Here is a 21,640-nt window from a genome sequence, read left to right on the forward strand (position 1 = left end):
CTACACTAGGGGATTTCAATGACTTTCTAACAAATAAATATGCTGCCCAGCTCCCTCTTTCCCTTGTACGAACAATCCTAAACCAGCAGGCCCAGTTATTCCGCATGTGCCAACACAACCCCCACTCCTAAGCAGAGCCGCAGCAAAAGGGAGGAGCCAGGGGAGGCGTTTGCATTTGCAAGCGAATAAAGCCTCCGGAGCTTCCAAACCAACCCCCTGACCTGCAGCGGCTGAAGGAGGGGAGCGGGGACTGAAAACACCAGCCCAGACTCTACTTTGCCCCTCTCACCCGCTTTACACCGCCATCGCTGGCTTTAGAGGGGCCGCAAGAAAATGCCCCAGCACTCACCGCTCTGCAGAAGGGATTACAAGAGAGAAAAAAAAACAACCACCAAAAAAACCCCTAAGACATCACCACAAGAACAAACGCAGCACCCCGCGCACACAAGTTGGAGCAGCAACTGCTGCCGGGAGCGCGCTTAATTTCCTCATACGCAATTTGCACGCGTTAGCTTCAGTGTCACGTGCCCGAATCCTCTCCCGCCGGCGGGCGTGCCGCTTGCGCGCCCGGAGTCCGGCTGCACCCCGGCGCACCTGCGAGCCCGCCGAGCGGGCAAATGGCGCGGCCGCAGGAGCCTCGGAGGCGCTGCAGTAACCTGTGGCTGCGGGGAGCAGGAGAGAGAGAGAGAGAGAGTTGCTGCGGTTGTTGTATGAAGGGGGAAAGCAGGCCACCGGGAGGGTCAGTGAAGGGCCAGGCTAGGGTGGGAGGTTTCCTGCGAAATTTGCAGGAAAAAGGTGAAAACCGCATAGATCCCGCTTCTTTTTTTCTTTTTTAGCTCCAGTCTGTACCATCAACACAAAGAACAAGCATTGCTGCTCCTGCTGCATCGAAATAAAACCCAGACCACCTTAGTGAATGAATCCGGGGAGGGGAGGAATAGATCTGGTACCCAGATCCAGCTGGCTCTTGCCCACTTTTTGGCTCCAGACCCCCAAATTGTACCACTAAAGGGAGAATGAGTGTAGTGTCCACTGAACCAAAAAATCTGGCTCCTGATTCATCCTGGCTTACTAGCACTGGAAAAATGTACGTGTGGTTTCTGGATCCTAACACTTTTTAGCCCCAGTACTCCCAAGTTCTAAACACTGTAAAAATGTAGTAGCTCCTAGGGCACCCAACAATGCCAACATTGTTGCGGATTGATGTGCAACAGGAGCTGGATCCGGACAGCATTTGTATTCCAAACCGCAAAATTCTACCAGTTAAATCACAAATATGTGTGTGGTACTATCCGCTCTCACCCCCATCACATTTGAGCGCCTCAGAAATCTTTAATGTATTTATCCTCATAAGAGCCCTGTAACGGGACCATACTGTTATTCCCGTTTTACAGATGCCACAGAGAGCCTAAGTGACTTGCCAAGGGTCATGCAGCACGAGTGCTGGAGCAGGGAATTAATCCCAGGCGCCACTAGTTCCCGGCCCATACTCTAACCAGTTGGAAATCTTTCCTCTCAGAGAAAAGTACAGCTGTCTCAAATTGACTGCAGACATCCAGATTCCAGTGTATCCTTATAGAATAAATAGACCCACAAAAATACAGGTTCAGGGTGAAGGCTAAAAATTGTCTGGATTCAGATGCTGGGTATGAGTTCTTGTGACGCTATGTCTAGTTCTTGAGTATGGGTATGAGTTCTTGTGACCTATGTGTATTTGGGCATGGACTTTTTGCGTGGATTAAAAGTAATTACACTTGTTCTGTCTTTAGGCAATGGAATTTGGGTGATTGCTGCCAAAATTGGTGGTATCCAGCAGGACCCAAGAGTTGGATCCAGGTTTATGCACCCCTCATATGCTGAGATATACCCAGGTTTGGATTTTCTTTGATACGGTAAAATAAACTAGATCTATGTTCTATTTTAATAGCTTTTGGGGTTGATGCTCAAAGACTGGTGGGATCCAGACAGATCTAGCTGCTATACTTTTCTGACTTTGTAAAGTGGGAAAGATAGGGAGGTAAGTTTATAAATAGAGAGTTTGCAAAGTGGGATGCTTAGTGTTTACAAAAGAGGCAATATGGCGTGAGGAGAAGGGTTAGGGTTTGTGCATAGGAAGGCAGGCTGTAGGGTGAGAGTTAGCCAAGTTTATAAACAATAGAGAGAAGGCAAGTGAGGGGAGGGTTACTCAATCTTACAAGAAGGTGGAAGCTCTTATTTTTAATTAAATGCAAAAATATTTTTGTGAGGACAACAATATTTCAGTATGTGAAGCATAATCCAAAATTTATTGGGCCTAATTTTAAGGGTCTTTACATTTAGCTGAGAGATTCTCAGGGGGTTAAAAGCTGGAGGCTGTCAAACAAGGGAGGCATCCACTTAAATGAGGGAGATTTTAAATGACTCCTTGTGGCATTCTACAAAATTCTTCTTTGTAAGAGAAGTATGTTGTAAATAAAAATGCATTACATTAATTCCAAAAATGGTCTGGTTCTGCAGTCTAAAACTTTCCAGAGTTTGCCTGAGTAAAGACTACAGGATAAGGACCAAAAAGGTTTTCTCCTTTCCAACTAGGATGACCAGATGTCCCGGTTTTATAGGGACAGCCCCAATATTCAGGGCTTTTTCTTATATAGGTGTTTATTACTCCCCACCCCCTGTCCTGATTTTTCATACTTGCTATCTGGTAACCCTATTTCCAGCTGACAGCACTATAATATGGGCCTTGAGGGCTGACTTAAAATTTGGTAACTGCTGACTAGACTACTGCTATGCTGGGGCATTGCAGAACTCCTAGTACTCCTAACTTTTTGAGGAGCAATCTTTCTGAACACCAGGCCTAGCTCTGCTGTATGCTCTCTGGCCCTTTAACCTTAAAACTGCTTAACAGGTCTGAAAGTAGGATGTTTGCCATAGGTATGTTTGGCTGTCTTTCCCCTCTAGATAGGGAAAGTGTAGCTTAATTTTGACTGAAGAATCACTACTAAAATAGTCATCAGGTGGTAAAAATGTCCAGATCTCCAAACTATTTCCTGCTATTAGCTGCCACCCACAAAGAAATTGGTTTAAAATGATAGGCTTAAGTGATCTCAAGGATGAATGGCAATTAATGTAAATAGTTTAACAATATATAAATCACATCCAAAGTACTTGACGTGAACAGTTTTTTAATTAAACATTTGCCGTTGAACACAAAAATACCTATATATTACAACAGAGAAGAAAAATGGAAAAGTCATTTCGTTGTTTGCAATAGATTGTAACCAATTAGAGAAATGTGGTTAATATGTTCTGATATTTTTGTGCATTGAGAATTAATCACTATTACTTGCCTCTGCAGCAGCCATTAATGAACAACCGATTCTTAGAATTGTGTTAATTTCCTGTGTGGCACTACTGGACAAATACATTTAGGCATGATAACGGGCTACACATGCTGATGAGACTGGATTTTTAATAGGATATGTTTTAATATAGCCCAGGTCACTTGTAAAGGAAATGTTATTACCATTGTGTGGTCCAAAACACGTTAAGTGGCCTTGTGAAATAAGTGATCTCAGCTCACTTCTAATGGCCCAGTTTGGTTCTTAGTCAAGTCAACGAAAAGAGTCCAAATAGGAATTGCAGGTATCCACATCACAGAATTTTCCATCATGTTTTGACAGCAGCGGACACTCTTATTTGTATCAACAGAAAGGCTCAGGAGAGTCCGAGTTAGGCCCTGATCCTGTACATGTGTACACATTCTTTAATGAGATTACTCTCATAAGTGTTTGGACGATTAGACAGAAGACTGAACTATTGTCAAGGTTGGTCCCTCCATGTTAGAATTAAGATCCATTGGTAATGCAGTGTGGGGGAGTCATCCCTGCTCTACCCGTTGTTCTGTAGACAACTTTATTTTCTATCCCGATCATTCTGACGTCTTTCCCTGACATAAAACTGTGATTTAAAAACAATGACAAACATGTTAATATTTTTTGTTGCTGTGTTAATTGTGCTTCATTCAAAATGCATGGCTGGGGGGAAATCAATGTTTTGACAAAATATAAAAGCACATTATAGTTTAAATATTTTTATTATTGTATATGCAGGGCTTGTTCAAATGAATGGCACATACTATATTTTGGCACTGTATTTTCTCTGAACGTACAGTCCACCTAGCAATTATCATTACATGAAAGCAATATACTTTTCAAAATATCTTCAATCAATTATTGCACATATTAACCATAATGCATACATGATATCCCCTATATATCTAAGAAAGTCTATTTCACAAGTACAAATACAGGAAAAGGATACCTAGACTTCATGAAGGTGGGTGCCCCTGTCTTGCAATAAGTTCTGTGCAGGCAGGACATACACCATGCAGAACGCATTGCAGGATGAGTCCCCCATATTTGCGCACAGAAGTTGAAAAGTGTCACATGACCTAATAGAATAATTAGCATGAAATGCTTGGCCCGTCTCATTCCCTCTCATTGAAAAATTGTTTTGGTAATTACTATGTGCACAATATTGTCTAAGGTAAAAGGAGTCTTAAAAGCTTTGGCCTGTTATTTTCTTATTCTTAGATGGTATTAGAAACAATATAGAAGGTTGGTTTTTTAAATACAGAGTTGGGGTTTTTTAAAGAAACTCTTTAAACTCCCTGACTGTGTCATTCTAAATCTATACAATTGTATTTTTAAGCAATACAGAACTAGAGTTCTTTGAGAAAATTAACAAAATAATGTATGAAAGAGAATGATTGAATGTAATCGAATTAGGCTTGCAAACACTTTTGATAAACAATCTCAAACTTTTGTGGAAGGACATTACTGAGCCAATGTCTTTAATTGCATTTGGCCAAACTTGCTTTCGAATAGAATTGGGCTTTGTAGGGTTTTGTGATACAGAAGATTTACCCCCAGCTACAGTAATATAGAATTGGCTTGCTTTTTAAGTCATATCATGGTTTTGGATCTAAAAATGATTAGGAAATAGGAAGCAGTTCTCAGGGTTGAAAGAATTTGATGGTGAGATATCCCATGTATATTTAGGTTTCAGAGTAGCAGCCGTGTTAGTCTGTATTCGCAAAAAGAAAAGGAGTACTAGTGGCACCTTAGAGACTAACCAATTTATTTGAGCATAAGCTTTCGTGAGCTACAGCTCAATTCATCGGACGCATATGCTCAAATAAATTGGTTAGTCTCTAAGGTGCCACTAGTACTCCTTTTCTTTTCATGTATATTTACTGTTTTTAGAATATAAATGAGGAAAAGTGTACTTCTCTGAATGCAGGAATGCTTTCTATTATAGACTCGTAGACTTCAAGGCCAGAAGGGATCATCATGATCATCTAGTTGACCTGCACATCACCTCGCCCACTCACTCCCGAAATAAGCCCATCACCTCTGACTGTGTTACAGAAGTCCTCAAATCATGATTTAAAGACTTCAAGTTACTGAGGGTTTGTCTACACTAGCACTTTACAGCGCTGCAACTTTCTCACTCAGAGGTGTGAAAAAACACCGCCCTGAGCACAGCAAGTTTCAGCACTCTAAAGTGCCAGTGTAGACAGTGCACCAGCACTGGGAGCCGGGCTCCCAGCACTGGTAGCTACGCCCCTCGTGGAGGGTGGGTTTTTTTTAGAGCACTGGGAGAGTTCTCTCTTAGCGCTCTGCCGCGTCTACAGAAGCCACGTTAAAGCGCTGCCGCGGCAGCACTTTAACATTGCCAGTGTAGACTAGTCCTCAGAATCCACCATTTACAATAGTTTAAAACTGCAAGTGACCCCATGCTCCATGCTGTAGAGGAAGGCAAAAACAAAAACACCCCAGGGTCTCTGCCAATCTGATTTGGGGGGAAATTCCTTCCTGACCCCAAATAATGTCATGATCATGTTGGCAAGACCCACCAGCCAGACACCTGAGAAAGAATTCTCTGTAGTAATTCAGAGCCCTCCCCATCTAGTGCCCCATCACCGGCTGTTGGAGATATTTGCTGCTAGCAGTCGCAGATTGGCTGCATGCCATTATAGGCAGTCTTATCATCCCCTCCATAAACGTATCAAGATCAGTCTTGAAGCCAGTTAACTATTTTGCCCCCACTATTCCCCTTGGAAAGCTGTTCCAGAATTTCACTCCTCTGATGGTTAGAAACTTTTGTCTAATTTCAAGCCGAAACTTATTGATGGCCAGTTTATATCCATTTGTTCTTGTGTCCATACTAGCGCTTAATTTAAATAACTCCTCTCCCTCCCTGGTATTTATTTCTCTGATGTATTTATAGAGAGCAGTCATATCTCCCCTCAGCTTCCTTTTGGTTACGTTAAACAAGCCAAGCTCTTAGAGTCTGCTTCCATAAGGGCTCATCCTAGTAGCCCTTCTCCGTATTTGTTTCAGTTTGAATTAATCTTTCTTAAACATGAGATATCAGAATAGCACACAATATTCCAGGTGAGGTCTCACCAGTGATTTGTATAGTGGTACTAACACTTCCCTCTCGCTAGAAATAACTTGCCTGATGCATCCTAGGACTGCAGTAGCTTTTTTCGTGGCCTCATCACATTGGTGGCTCATATTCATATGATCAACCAGTACACTAGTCTTTCTCCTTCTTTGTCACTTCCAAATGTTATGTCCTCATCTTACAGCAAAAATTCTTGTTGTTAGTCCCTAAGTGCATGAACTTGACCTTTGCACTATTAAATTTCACTCCATTGCTATTACTCCAGTTTTCAAGGTCATCCACATCTTGTATGATATTCCAGTCCTCCAGTGTATTGGCGATACCTTCCAACTCTATGTCACCCACAATTTTTTATTAGCACACTCCTACTTTTTGTGCCAATGTCATTAATAAAAATGTTAAATAAGATTGGTCCCAAGACCGATCCATGGGAAACTCCACTAGTAACCTCCCTCCAGCCCAACAGTTCATCTTTCAGTATGATCCGTTGTAATCACCCCTTTAACCATTCCTTATCCACCTTTCAATTCTCATCGTAATCCCCATCTTTTCCAATATAACTGATAATTTCCCATGTGGAACTGTATCAAATGCCTTACTTTAATCCAGGTAGATTACATCTACTGCATTTCCTTTGTTTAAAAAAATCAGTTATCTTCTCAAAGAAAGAGATCAGGTTGGTCTGCCTGATCTACCTTTTGTAAAATCATGTTTTATTTTATCCCAATTACCATTTACCTCTATGTCCTTAACTACTTTCACTTTTAAAATTTGTCTTCTAAATCTGATATTGTTCAATGTATTAACGATTGAATATCTTAAAGATTGTAATCTGGACATTTGCCAGTGACACCCAAATTATTTAAACTACTGTAGTTATGAGGGATTGTGAGGAAATATTTAAGCAGCTGGGTGGCTGGGTTCCCATGATGGCAGATGAAACTCAGCATTGACAACTGGAAAGCGATATACTATGGAAGAAATAAATTAAACTACTGAAACACACTGATGGGTTCTGAATTAACCTCTCAGGAAAAACATCTAGGTGTAATCATGAACATTTAATGAACGTGTCTGCAGCAATCCAACAAGCAAATAAAATGCTGGAATGTATTAAGAAAGAGTCAGGGAATAGCACGGTAAAAAATGGAATGGCATTATATAAACTAGTGGTATAGTCTCACCTGACATGTTATATTTAGTTATGGTTGTCTCATCTCAAAATGCATATATCTGAAATAGGAAAGTTCTATACAGGGGCAAGAGGAATCGTTAGATGCACAGTAGAAGGGCCTTCTATAAAAGATAAGACCTTTAAAACATATATCTATATTAGTTTGTCAAGGAGTTAAGAAGGAATGTGCTAAAAGTATATGGAGGTATAATAATCAATGTGGGCTAATCAAATGGTATAATTAGTGACTTAGATGTAGGACATTATACAAAAAATGCCTGGCCTTAGCTTTGGCTTTTGCCTAAAATAAAAATCCAATTCAATTAAAAGTAGAACTAGCAGATACTCCAGACCCACAAGCCTCAAATAACCAAAGATTATAAAAACCAAGCCCAATAATGCTCCCCATCCCCACACAAACATTGGCCCCCAACAAAATCCTTTCTCTCCCCAAACATAGGTAAGCTGTTCTGAACAAATCTGGGCTATATCAGACTAAGGGAGCATATGTTCCACAGCTGAGGTCTTCCCTAAGAAAACACCCTGCTGGCTCAAGTGCTCCCTCACAAGTATCTCCATTGATCACAACTGCGACAGCATGTGGAGAAAACTGGGCTGTCAAGCAGGCAGGTCCTAAGTTGTTCAGGGCTTTCTAGTTCAAGACCAACACCTTAAATTCTACCCAGAAACCAATAGAAAGCCAGCACAAACAGACTCCAGATTGCTAGTACTGTTAAGATATACTGCTTACTCAGCAGGCTGTTGCATTTTTTACCAACTTCAGTTCTGGGTTGGTTTAAGATCTAGCCCCATGTAGAACAGGTAACCATAATCAAATCCTGAGATGAAAAAGGCCTGGATCACATTCACAGAGTTTATATTTGAAAGAACTAATCATAACTGATTACTGTCACCTAGAATCCTACTTTCGACATCTCCGACTCAAAGAATATTTCCAACACACCTCTGAACAACATACTAACCCACAGAATCCTTCCTACCAAGACTAGAAAAAGAAGGATTCTGTGTGGACCCCTCCTGAAGGTCGAAACAACAGACTGGACTTCTACATAGAGTGCTTCCGTCGACGTGCACGGGCTGAAATTGTGGAAAAGCAGCATCACTTGCCCCATAACCTCAGCCGTGCTGAACACAATGCCATCAACAGCCACAGGAACAACTCTGACATCATAATCAAAAAGGCTGATAAAGGAGGTGCTGATGTCATCATGAATAAGTTGGAATATGAATAGGAGGCTGCAAGGCAGCTCTCTAACTCCACATTCTGCATGCCATTATCCTCTGATCCCACTGAGGATTACTGGAAATGGCCCACCTTGATTTTCATGCACGTTGTAAGGAGAGTGGTCACTTTGGATAGGCTGTTACCAGCAGGAGAGTGAGTTTGTGTGTGTGTGTTTGGGGGGGGGGTGAGAAAACCTGTATTTGTGCTGAAAATGGCCCACCTTGATTTTCATGCACGTTGTAAGGAGAGAGTGGTCACTTTGGATAGGCTATTACCAGCAGGAGAGTGAGTTTGTGTGTGTGGCTTTTGGAGGGGGGTGAGAGAACCTGGATTTCTGCAGGAAATGGCCCACCTTGATTATCATACACATTGTGAAGAGAGTGGTCACTTTGGATGGGCTATTACCAGCAAGAGAGTGAGTTTGTCTGTGGGGGGGCGGAGGGTGAGAAAACCTGGATTTGTGCTGGAAATGGCCCATCTTGATGATCACTTTAGATAAGCTATTACCAGCAGGAGAGTGGGGTGGGAGGAGGTATTGTTTCATGGTGTCTGTGTATATAATAATGTCTTCTGCAATTTCCACAGTATGCGTCCGATGAAGTGAGCTGTAGCTCACGAAAGCTCATGCTCAAATAAATTGGTTAGTCTCTAAGGTGCCACAAGTACTCCTTTTCTTTTTGCGAATACAGACTAACACGGCTGTTACTCTGAAACCTACCAAAAGAAACTACACCATCTGCTCAAGTGACACCATCATAGGACCTAATCACATTAGCCAAGCCATCAGGGGCTCGTTCACCTGCACATCTACCAATGTGATATATGCCATCATGTGCCAGCAATTCCCCTCTGTCATGTACATTGGCCAAACCGGACAGTCTCTATGCAAAAGAATAAATGGACACAAATCTGACATCAGGAATCATAACATTCAAAAACCGGTAGGAGAACACTTCAACCTGTCTGGCCACTCAGTAAAAGATTTAAGGGTGGCAATTTTGCAACAGAAAAGCTTCAAAAACAGACTCCAATGAGAAACTGCTGAGCTTGAATTAATATGCAAATTAGAGACCATTAACTTGGGTTTGAATAGAGACTGGGAGTGGCTGGGTCATTACACCTATTGAATCTATTTCCTTAAGTTAAGTATCCTCACACCTTGTCAACTGCCTAAATGGGCCATCTTGATTATCACTACAGAAGTTTTTTTCTCCTGCTGATAATAGCTCATTTTAACTAATTAGCCTCTCACAGTTTTTATGGTAACTTCCAACTTATCTGTATGTGTGTATGTATATATATATAATCTCTCTCTTACTATATGTTCTATTCTATGCATCCTATGAAGTGGGCTGTAGCCCACGAAAGCTTATGCTCTAATAAATTTGTTAGTCTCTAAGGTGCCACAAGTACTCCTGTTCTTTTAGCCTAGCTACTGGAGATTTTAAGAGTGACATCTGGTATCAAACCTCATGTTTACAGGGATAACTTGATCACTAGTGGGATCCAGGAATGAATGTTTTCCCCCTTTTGGTAAAGATATATATCATTACGCAATTGACCAGGTGCTTGAGGATTTACACAAACCTGAGAAGTATTGGGCATAGGCCACTCTTAGTGGCAGCAGAGTGGATTACATAGGAGTAATGGTGTAGTAGTCCAGTGGATCCCAAGTGGCTCTTTAATGTGTCTCCTGCAGCTTATAGAGTCATAGACTTTAAGGTCAGAAGGGACCATTATGATCGTCTAGTGTGACCTCCTGCACAACGCAGGCCACAGAATCTCACCCACCCACTCCTGTAATAAACCCCTAACCTATGTCTGAGCTATTGAAGTCCTAAAATCATGGTTTAAAGACTTCAAAGTGCAGAGAAGCCTCCAGCAAGTGACCCATGCCCCACACTGCAGAGGAAGGCGAAAAACCCCCAGAGTCTCTGCCAATCTTCCCTGGAAGAAAATTCCTTCCCAACCCCAAATATGGAGATCAGCTAAACCCTGAGCATGTGGGCAAGACTCACCAGCCAGACACCCAGGAAAGAATTCTCTGTAGTAACTCAGATCCCACCTCATCTAACATCCCATCACAGGCCATTGGGCATATTTACCGCTAATAGTCAAAGATCAATTAATTGCCAAAATTAGGCTTACGATTCCCTCCCTAAACGGCTCACATCATACGATTCCCTCCCTAAACTTATCAGGCTTAGTCTTGAAGCCAGATAGTCTTTTGCCCCCACTGCTCCCTTTGGAAGGCTGTTCCAGAACTTCACTCCTTTAATCGTTAGAAACCTTCATCTAATTTCAAGTCTAAATTTCCTGATGGCCAGTTTATATTCATTTGTTCTTGTGCCCACATTGGTACTGAGCTTAAATAGTTCCTTTCCCTCCCTGATATTTATCCCTCTGATATATTTATAGAGAGCAATCATATCTTCCCTCAGCCTTCTTTTGGTTAGGCTAAACAAGCCAAGCTCTTTGAGCCTCCTTTCGTAAGACAGGTTTTCCATTCCTTGGATCATTCTAGTAGCCCTTCTCTGTACCTGTTCCAGTTCATCCAATTCATCCTTCTTAAACATGTAAGACCAGAACTGCACACAGTATTCCAGATGAGGTCTCACCAGTGCCTTGTATAACGGTACTAACACTTCCTTATCACTATTGGAAATACCTCGCCTGATGCATCCCAAGACCGCATTAGCTTTTTTCACGGCCATATCACATTGGCGGCTCATAGTCATCCTGAGATCAACCATTACACTGAGGTCCTTCTCCTCTTCTGTTACTTCCAACTGATGAGTCCCCAACTTATAACAAAAATTCTTGTTATTAATCCCTAAATGCGTGATTTTGCACTTTTCATTATTAAATTTCATCCTATTACTATTACTCCAATTTACAAGGTCATCCAGATCTTCCTGTATGATATCCCGGTCCTCCTCTGTATTGGCAATACCTCCCAGCTTTGTGTTATCCACAAACTTTATTAGCACACTCCCACTTTTTGTGCCAAGGTCAGTAATAAAAAGATTAAATAAGATTGGTCCCAAAACCGATCCCTGAGGAACTCCACTAGTAACCTCCCTCCAGCCTGATAGTTCACCTTTCAGTATGACCCGTTGTAGTCTCCCCTTTAACCAGTTCCTTATCCACCTTTCAGTTTTCATATTGATCCCCATCTTTTCCAATCTAGCTAATAATTCTCCATGTGGAACCGTATCAAATGCCTTACTAAAATTGAGGTAAATTAGTTCCACTGTGTTTCCTTTGTCTAAAAAATCTGTTACCTTCTCAAAGAAGGAGATCAGGTTGGTTTGGCATGATCTACCTTTTGTAAAACCATGTTGTATTTTGTCCCAATTACCATTGACCTCCATGTTCTTAACTATTTTCTCCTTCAAAATCTTTTCCAAGACCTTGCATACTACAGATTTCAAACTAACAGGCCTGTAGTTACCTGGATCACCTTTTTTCCCTTTCTTAAAAATAGGAACTATGTTAGCAATTCTCCAGTCATACGGTACAACCCCTGAGTTTACAGATTCATTAAAAATTCTTGCTAATGGGCTTGCAATTTCATGTGCCAGTTCCTTTAATATTCTTGGATAAAGATTATTCTCCCCCCCTCCCCGATTTAGTCCCATTAAGCTGTTCGAGTTTGGCTTCTACCTCGGATGTGGTAATATCTACCTCCATACCCTCATTCCCATTTGTCAGCCTACCATTATCCCTAAGCTCCTCATTAAAGACTGAGGCAAAGTATTTGTTTAGATACTGGGCCATGCCTAGATTATCCTTAACCTCCACTCCATCCTCAGTGTTTAGCAGCCCCACTTCTTTCTTTGTTTTCTTATTTATATGGCTATAGAACCTTTTACTATTGGTTTTAATTCCCTATGCAAGGTCCAACTCTATATGGCTTTTGGCCTTTCTCACTTTATCCCTACATGTTCTGACCTCAATAAGGTAGCTTTCCTTGCTGATCCCTCCCATCTTCCACTCGGTGTAGGCTTTCTGCTTTTTCTTAATCGCCTCTCTTGAGATGCTTGTTCATCCAGCTTGGTCTACAACTCCTGCCTATGAATTTTTTCCTCTTTCTTGGGATGCAGGCTTCTGATAGTTTCTGCAACTTTGACTTGAAGTAATTCCAGGCCTCCTCCACCTTTAGATCCACAAGTTCTTCAGTCCAATCCACTTCTCTAACTAATTTCCTTAATTTTTTTAAGTTAGCCCTTTTGAAACCAAAAACCCTAGTCAGAGATCTATTTTTGTTTATCCTTCCATTTAGTTTGAACTGAATTAGCTCATGATCGCTCAAACCAAGGTTGTCCCCTACAACCATTTCTTCTATGAGGTCTTCACTACTCAACAAAACCAAATCTCAAATGGCATCCCCTCTTGTTGGTTTAGCAACTACTTCGTGAAGGAATCCATCAGCTATCGCATCCAGGAAAATCTGAGCCCTATTATTATTACTAGTGCTAGTCCTCCAGTCTATATCTGGGAAGTTAAAGTCTCCCATGATCACACAATTCCCATTAGTATTTACTTCATTAAAAACATTAAAGAGGTCTCTATCCATATCCAAATCAGATCCCGGAGGTCTATAGCACATCCCAATCACTATCCCAGAGGAGGTTCTAGTAGCTTTCTTCCCCGATGTGATTTTTGCCCAGACAGACTCTGTCTTATCCATTCCATCACTTCTTATTTCTTTACAGTCTACCACATCATTGATATACAATGTGTGATACAGCATGGCCAGAGGGCAGCAGGAGAGTGTTAGAAGGAAGCCTTATTCCCTGTAGAGGGAAGAAAGTTTGCTATAGATTAATTAAAGCACCTGAAGCCAATTGGAGCACCTGAAGCCAGTCGCCTGATAAAACCCCCCTGCTTCAATCAGACAAGGGAAGGAGTTGAAGCAGAGTGGATTGGTGTTGGAGCAGAGAGAAGTTTGGAGGAGTTGAAGCAGAGTGGATTGGTGTTGGAGCAGAGAGCAGTTTGGAGGGAAGCAGAGGAGAGTTTGGAGAAGTGCTGCAGTGGGCTAAGAAGACCAAGACCCTCGGTAAAGGGACACCTGGTTTGTGCAGAGGGAAGGCAGGAACCCCACAAGCTGAAGGGCAGGAGAGGGAAGTAGCCCAGGGGAAGGAACCGCTAGTTCAAGCAGTTTACCGCTATCCCTCAGGCCGCTAGGCTGGGACCTGGAGTAGAGGGCATGCCCGGGTCCCTCCCTCTCCACTCCCCTCCTCTAGGACACAAGTGGGGCAGTTAATTCCCCAGTTCAGGGGCGAGAAACGGTGGCCTGAACCCTCCCCAAGAAGAGAAAGTGCGAGACCCATCAAAGTAGTGCCGGCAATTTGTCACACGTGGTGTCAAGAGTGGGATCTACGCGCTGGGGACTTAAACCAGGGTTAGCCAAAACCCTCCCATCCCTAAGGTGGACGACGTGGTCAAGGCCCTAATACAAGCCACCGCAGCCCAGCAGGAGGTTACCCGGGTCCAAGCAACCGCCCAACAGAAGGGGATTCGGATGCAGCAGGAGACTAATCGTCTGTTGATGAGTCAGGCTGCCCAGGACTGAGCCCTGCTGCAAGAGCTGATGAACCAGATGAAGACCCTTATGAAGCTGAACTGCGATAGGACCCAGACCATATGGGCCAGCCACTGCTTACAGAAAATGACACAGGAGACTGATGTGGAGGCATACCTCCTGGCTTTCGAAAGAGCAGCCCTGCAGGAGACCTGGCCCCGAGATCAGTGGTCTGGTATCCTCGCCCCATTCCTGTGCGGGGAGGCCCAGAAGGCCTACTATGATATGGCCACGGAGACTGCAGCAGATTACCCCCAGCTGAAGGCAGAGATCCTGGCCAGATCCCGAGTAACGAAGGTGTTGCAAGCCCAGAGGTTCCATGAGTGGCAGTATACGGAGGACAAGACACCTGGATCGCAGTTTTTTGACCTGATCCACCTGTCCTGGAAATGGCTGCGCCCTGAGGCCCTCAGCTCTGAGAAGATGATTGAGCTCCTGGTACTGGACCGGTATATGAGGGGGCTACCACCAGGCATCTGGACTTGGGTTGGTCAGAATGATCCCTCCACCTGTGATGAGTTGGTCTTCCTCGTGGAAAGACAGCTGGCAGCCCGTGAACTGTTCCAGACCCCAGGGGGTGAGACATGGCAAACCAGGAAGCCAGTCCCAAACCCAAGGCCCCGGACTGTCAAGAACTCCAGGAGAACTATAACTGGGAGGAAAGACACTGAGTAATGGCCTGAGGGCAAGAAGGGACCTGGGGGTTTGGGAAGAGAAGGCTGGGATGGCTGGCCAAAGAGCCCCAGGCAGGGGGCAGCAACTGGAATAAGGGGGCAGTGTTACAGGTGTGGGGACTTGGGGCATATAGCAGCCCAATCCCCCCACAGGAAAGAGCGTATACAATGTAATTTGGGGGATCACAGGGAGCAATGTGGCCTAATTGGCCTGGTAGGGGTCGCAATGACCTCACATGGGTATACAAGATCAGTAAAAATGAATGGAATCGAAACCATAGCATTAGTAGGCTCCGGGAGTGCTGTCACGCTGGTCTTGGGGAAGTTGGTGGGGCAAGACCAACTAACCCCAGCCAAAAACACAGGGGTAACGTGCGTTCATGGCACTGTAAATTTCTACCCCACAATCCCGGTATGGATTGAGATTCAGGGGAATACTACCAGCGTGACTGCAGGGGTGGTCCACAGGCTCCTGAACCCGGTCTTAATTGGTAAGGACTTCCCTGGGTTTGAGAGCTTACTCTCCCCAATAGAGCCAGGGGAGGGTAGCAACCCCCGGGCTGAGACAGAGGCACCTGCAGATAGCCTCACCTCAATGTTTGCCGAACTTTCCACAGAGTTATTCTCATCCCTTGAAAAACCATAGAATCATAGAATATCAGGGTTGGAAGGGACCCCAGAAGGTCATCTAGTCCAACCCCCTGCTCGAAGCAGGACCAATTCCCAGTTAAATCATCCCAGCCAGGGCTTTGTCAAGCCTGACCTTAAAAACCTCTAAGGAAGGAGATTCTACCACCTCCCTAGGTAACGCATTCCAGTGTTTCACCACCCTCTTAGTGAAAAAGTTTTTCCTAATATCCAATCTAAACCTCCCCCATTGCAACTTGAGACCATTACTCCTCGTTCTGTCATCTGCTACCATTGAGAACAGTCTAGAGCCATCCTCTTTGGAACCCCCTTTCAGGTAGTTGAAAGCAGCTATCAAATCCCCCCTCATTCTTCTCTTCTGCAGACTAAACAATCCCAGCTCCCTCAGCCTCTCTTCATAAGTCATGTGCTCTAGACCCCTAATCATTTTTGTTGCCCTTCGCTGGACTCTCTCCAATTTATCCACATCCTTCTTGTAGTGTGGGGCCCAAAACTGGACACAGTACTCCAGATGAGGCCTCACCAGTGTCGAATAGAGGGGAACGATCACATCCCTCGATCTGCTCGCTATGCCCCTATTTATACATCCCAAAATGCCATTGGCCTTCTTGGCAACAAGGGCACACTGTTGACTCATATCCAGCTTCTCGTCCACTGTCACCCCTAGGTCCTTTTCCGCAGAACTGCTGCCTAGCCATTCGGTCCCTAGTCTGTAGCGGTGCATTGGATTCTTCCATCCTAAGTGCAGGACCCTGCACTTATCCTTATTGAACCTCATCAGATTTCTTTTGGCCCAATCCTCCAATTTGTCTAGGTCCTTCTGTATCCTATCCCTCCCCTCCAGCGTATCTACCACTCCTCCCAGTTTAGTATCATCTGCAAATTTGCTGAGAGTGCAATCCACACCATCCTCCAGATCATTTATGAAGATATTGAACAAAACCGGCCCCAGGACCGACCCCTGGGGCACTCCACTTGACACCGGCTGCCAACTAGACATGGAGCCATTTATCACTACCCGTTGAGCCCGACAATCTAGCCAGCTTTCTACCCACCTTATAGTGCATTCATCTAGCCCATACTTCCTTAACTTGCTGACAAGAATACTGTGGGAGACCGTGTCAAAAGCTTTGCTAAAGTCAAGAAACAATACATCCACTGCTTTCCCTTCATCCACAGAACCAGTAATCTCATCATAAAAGGCGATTAGATTAGTCAGGCATGACCTTCCCTTGGTGAATCCATGCTGACTGTTCCTGATCACTTTCCTCTCATGTAAGTGCTTCAGGATTGATTCTTTGAGGACCTGCTCCATGATTTTTCCAGGGACTGAGGTGAGGCTGACTGGCCTGTAGTTCCCAGGATCCTCCTTCTTCCCTTTTTTAAAGATTGGCACTACATTAGCCTTTTTCCAGTCATCCGGGACTTCCCCCGTTCGCCACGAGTTTTCAAAGATAATGGCCAAGGGCTCTGCAATCACAGCCGCCAATTCCTTCAGCACTCTCGGATGTAACTCGTCCGGCCCCATGGACTTGTGCACGTCCAGCTTTTCTAAATAGTCCCTAACCACCTCTATCTCCACAGAGGGCTGGCCATCTCTTCCCCATTCTGTGATGCCCAGCGCAGCAGTCTGGGAGCTGACCTTGTTAGTGAAAACAGAGGCAAAAAAAGCATTGAGTACATTAGCTTTTTCCACATCCTCTGTCACTAGGTTGCCTCCCTCATTCAGTAAGGGGCCCACACTTTCCTTGGCTTTCTTCTTGTTGCCAACATACCTGAAGAAACCCTTCTTGTTACTCTTGACATCTCTTGCTAGCTGCAGCTCCAGGTGCGATTTGGCCCTCCTTATATCTTTCCTACATGCCCGAGCAATATTTTTATACTCTTCCCTGGTCATATGTCCAACCTTCCACTTCTTGTAAGCTTCTTTTTTATGTTTAAGATCCGCTAGGATTTCACCATTAAGCCAAGCTGGTCGCTTGCCATGTTTACTATTCTTTCGACTCATCGGGATGGTTTGTCCCTGTAACCCCGAAAGTCTAGGTGAGAAAGGAGGGCAGATAAAAGATTAGGGACCAGGATTCTAGCAGAGAACCAGAAAGCCTCCCTTGTTGGTAGGTGAACCCGTTCAGGAGGCCAGGAGATAATTCAGGCCAGTGAGGACTCAGAGGCGGTTCTTAGCCCAAGTAGGGGCAACCCAGGGGGCAGAGTATAAACAGGCCGCCTGGAATTAGGTCAGATTGGTACCGAATGTGAGAATTTTGGGTAGGACCAAGCCAATGACCCGCTATATGTGAATGTGAGGGAGGAGGTAGTGGAGGTAAATGGCGTACCCGTGGAAGGAAAGACCAAAGGCCCAAGGTCATATTATGTGCTCAAACTCAATCTGTTGTACAGGATAGCGCAAATACGAGGGGAAGAAGTAGAGCAACTCTTAGTCTCACGGAAACACACAAGGGCAGTACTAGAGTTAGCTCACAGTCATCTATTTGGGGGACATCTAGGAATAGACAAGACACTGGATAGAGTCCTAAGAAGGTTTTATTGGCAAGGAATACGTGCAGAGGTCCAACGCTATTGTGCCTCCTGCCCGGAATGCCAGTTGCATAGCCCCCGACCTCACTTGCGGGCCCCATTAGTACCTTTGCCTATTATTGAAGTCCCTTTAGAGAGGATAGCAATGGATATAGTGGGCCCACTAGAAAGATTGGCACGGGGCCACTGAAACATACTAGTCATCCTTGACTACGCCACGCGGTATCCAGAAGCCATTCCTTTAAGAAACCCCACATCCAAGGCAATAGCAAAAGAACTACTCCAGGTGTTTGCCAGAGTGGGCATCCCTAAGGAGATCCTGACAGACCAAGGAACCCCATTCATGTCAAAATTAAAGAAAGACTTATGTACCCTACTCCGCATCCAGGCCATACGGACCTCAGTCTACCATCCACAAACAGATGGACTGGTCAAGCAGTTTAACCATACCCTTAAAAGTATGATCCGGAAGGTGATAGCACAGGATGGAGAAGACTGGGATACCCTTCTACCGTATCTAATGTTTGCTTTCGAGGAAGTCCCCCAGGCGTCCACTGGTTTCTTTCCCTTTGAACTACTATACGGAGGCCACCCACGTGGAATATTAGCTATTGCCAAGGAAGATTGGGAAGAACAACCCAACCCAGGAAAGAATGTCATCGAGCACGTGACACAGATGAGAGAACGAATAACTCAAATAACCCCTATAGTACGAGAACATTTGGAAAAAGCACAAGAGGCCCAGGGGACATATTATAACCGTTGGGCGAAAGTACGGAGGTTTCATCCGCGGGAACAGGTAATGGTGCTAGTACTGACAGCAGAAAGCAAACTCCTAGCCAGCTGGCATGGACCATATGAGATAGTGGAAGCCATTGGGGAGGTGGACTATAAGGTCAGACAATCAGACCGCCAAAGGCCAGAGCAAATCTACCACATCAACTTCCTGAAGCCCTGGCGTGACCAAGAGACTTGCCTGGTCATTCGGGGAGCTCCACCCCAGACAGACGACCCACAGGGGCAGGTGAAGATATCTTCTGAGTTAACTCCAGAACAACAAACAGAGGTCATTGATATGATCCAACGGAACCAGGACGTGTTCTGTACACAGCTGGGCCGTATGACACTGGTCCAACATCATATTGTCATGAGTCCCGGAGCAAGGGTGATGATAAGACGTACCGAATACCGGAAGATAAAAGTGAAGAAATTAGGACGGAAGTGAAGAAGATGCTGGAACTCAGGGTTATTGAAGAATCCCACAGCCAGTGGTCCAGCCCTATCGTCCTAGTCCCCAAGCCTGACGGCACCCTGAGGTTTTACAAGGACTTCCAGCAGTTGAATGAAGTATCCCAATTCGATGCCTATCCGATACCACGCATTGACGAGCTTGTTGATCAGTTAGGCAAGGCCCGATACCTAACCACTCTGGACCTGACCAAAGATATTGGCAGATTCCCCTGGCCGAGAATGCCAAGGAAAAGACTGCCTTCTCTACACCCGATGGCCTGTTCCAATACACAGTCCTCCCTTTCGGATTCCATGGGGCCCCTGCAACATTCCAATGACTTATGGACAAATTGCTGCAACCCCATGCCAAGTATGCCACCGCCTATCTAGACGACATAGTCATCCATAGCCCTGACTGGGAAATGCACCTCGGAAAAGTAGAAGCGGTGCTAGACGCCCTGTGGAAGGCCGGCCTCACTGCCAACCCTCTCAAATGTGTGACGGGACTAGCTGAGGCCAGATACTTCGGGTATGTAGTAGGGAGAGGTTTAGTGAAACCCCAATGGAACAAAGTGGAGGCAATACAAGGTTGGCCTCGACCAGTCCGCAAAAAGCAGGTCAGAGCATTTCTAGGGATAGTAGGATACTATTGGAGATTCATCCCTTATTTCGCCGCAAGAGCAGGGCCATTGACGGATTTGATAAAGGCTCAAGGTCCTGAGATTGTAAAGTGGACTGATGTGGCAGAAGGAGCCATCCAGTACTCATAGCCCCAGACTTGGAGAAGGAATTCATCCTACAAACAGATGCCTCGGAGGTAGGGCTAGGAGCCGTCCTTTCGCAAATGGTAGGGGGGGAGGAGGAACACCCGATCTTGTACCTCAGCTGGAAACTCCTCCCCAGGGAACAGAAGTATGCCATCATTGAAAAGGAATGTCTGGCGGTAAAATGGGCTATGGAGACTCTCTGTTACTACCTACTGGGGCGGCGGTTTACCCTCGTGACAGACCACGCCCCACTCCAGTGGATGCACAGAAACAAGGAGAAGAACGCAAGAGTGACTAGGTGGTTCCTATCCCTGCAGCCCTTCTATTTCCGGGTACAGCATAGGGCCGGAAGCCAACACGGCAATGCTGATGGCCTATCATGACAGCACTGCCTCTCGTCCCAAGTAGCCCAACCCCATGGTGTTGAGTGTGTGTGTGGGAGGGGGGGATATGTGATACAGCATGGCCTGAGGGCAGCAGGAGAGTGTTAAAAGGGAGCCTTATTCCCTGTAGAGGGAAGAAAGTTTGCTATAGATTAATTAAAGCACCTGAAGCCAGTCACCTGATAAAACCCCCTGCTTCAGTCAGACAAGGGAAGGAGCTGAAGCAGAGTGGATTGGTGTTGGAGCAGAGAGAAGTTTGGAGGAGTTGAAGCAGAGTGGATTGGTGTTGGAGCAGAGAGCAATTTGGAGGGAAGCAGAGGAGAGTTTGGAGAAGTGCTGCGGTGGGCTAAGAAGACCAAGACCCTAGGTAACGGGACACCTGGTTTGTGCAGAGGGAGGGCAGGAACCCCACAAGCTGAAGGGCAGGAGAGGGAAGTAGCCCAGGGGAAGGAACTGCTACTTCAAGCGGTTTACCACTATCCCTCGGGACGCTAGGCTGGGACCTGGAGTAGAGGGCGGGACTGGGTCCCTCCCTCTCCACTCCCCTCCTCTAGGACACAAGTGGGGCAGTTAATACCCCAGTTCAGGGGCGAGAAACGGTGGCCTGAACCCTCCCCAAGAAGAGAAAGCGCGAGACCCATCAAAGTAGTGCCAGCAATTTGCCACAAATGCTACTCCACCACCTTTGCTTTTATTTCTGTCTTTCCTAAACAGCACATACCCTTCAATACCTTTAGTTCAGTCATGACTACTACTCTACCATGTTTCTGTTATCCCTATAATATCTGGTTTCACTTTCTGCACCAGTAAAATGTTACCGAGGCTCCTCACATTGGTGTACAAACATCTTAATTTTTGCTGTTTGACTTCGCTCACATTCTTTACCCGATTAAGCCCAGACATTCTACCACCAGTATCACCTATTAGACTGGTATCTACACTA

At 44.9% G+C, this 21,640-nt stretch overlaps 1 protein-coding gene and 1 long non-coding RNA gene across 3 annotated transcripts in view; one reads left to right on the forward strand and one right to left on the reverse strand.

Annotated features, from left to right (window-relative positions):
* Window positions 1–507, reverse strand: part of MGMT (O-6-methylguanine-DNA methyltransferase) — a 303,036-nt gene extending 302,529 nt beyond the window's left edge. For both annotated transcript variants that reach the window (XM_074959150.1, XM_074959151.1), the window contains exon 1: window positions 350–507. The gene's annotated coding sequence lies outside the window, so the exon portion shown is untranslated. The remainder of the gene's footprint in view (window positions 1–349) is intronic.
* Window positions 508–851: 344 nt separating this feature from the next.
* On the forward strand, window positions 852–9,050 carry LOC141991091 (uncharacterized). Its single transcript, XR_012640331.1, has 3 exons — window positions 852–1,087; window positions 1,770–1,871; window positions 8,546–9,050. It is a non-coding gene; the product is annotated as an uncharacterized LOC141991091 (long non-coding RNA).
* Window positions 9,051–21,640: the final 12,590 nt, after the last annotated feature.

Source organism: Natator depressus, chromosome 7 (assembly GCF_965152275.1).
Source record: "Natator depressus isolate rNatDep1 chromosome 7, rNatDep2.hap1, whole genome shotgun sequence".
Taxonomy (NCBI): Eukaryota; Metazoa; Chordata; order Testudines; family Cheloniidae; genus Natator; species Natator depressus.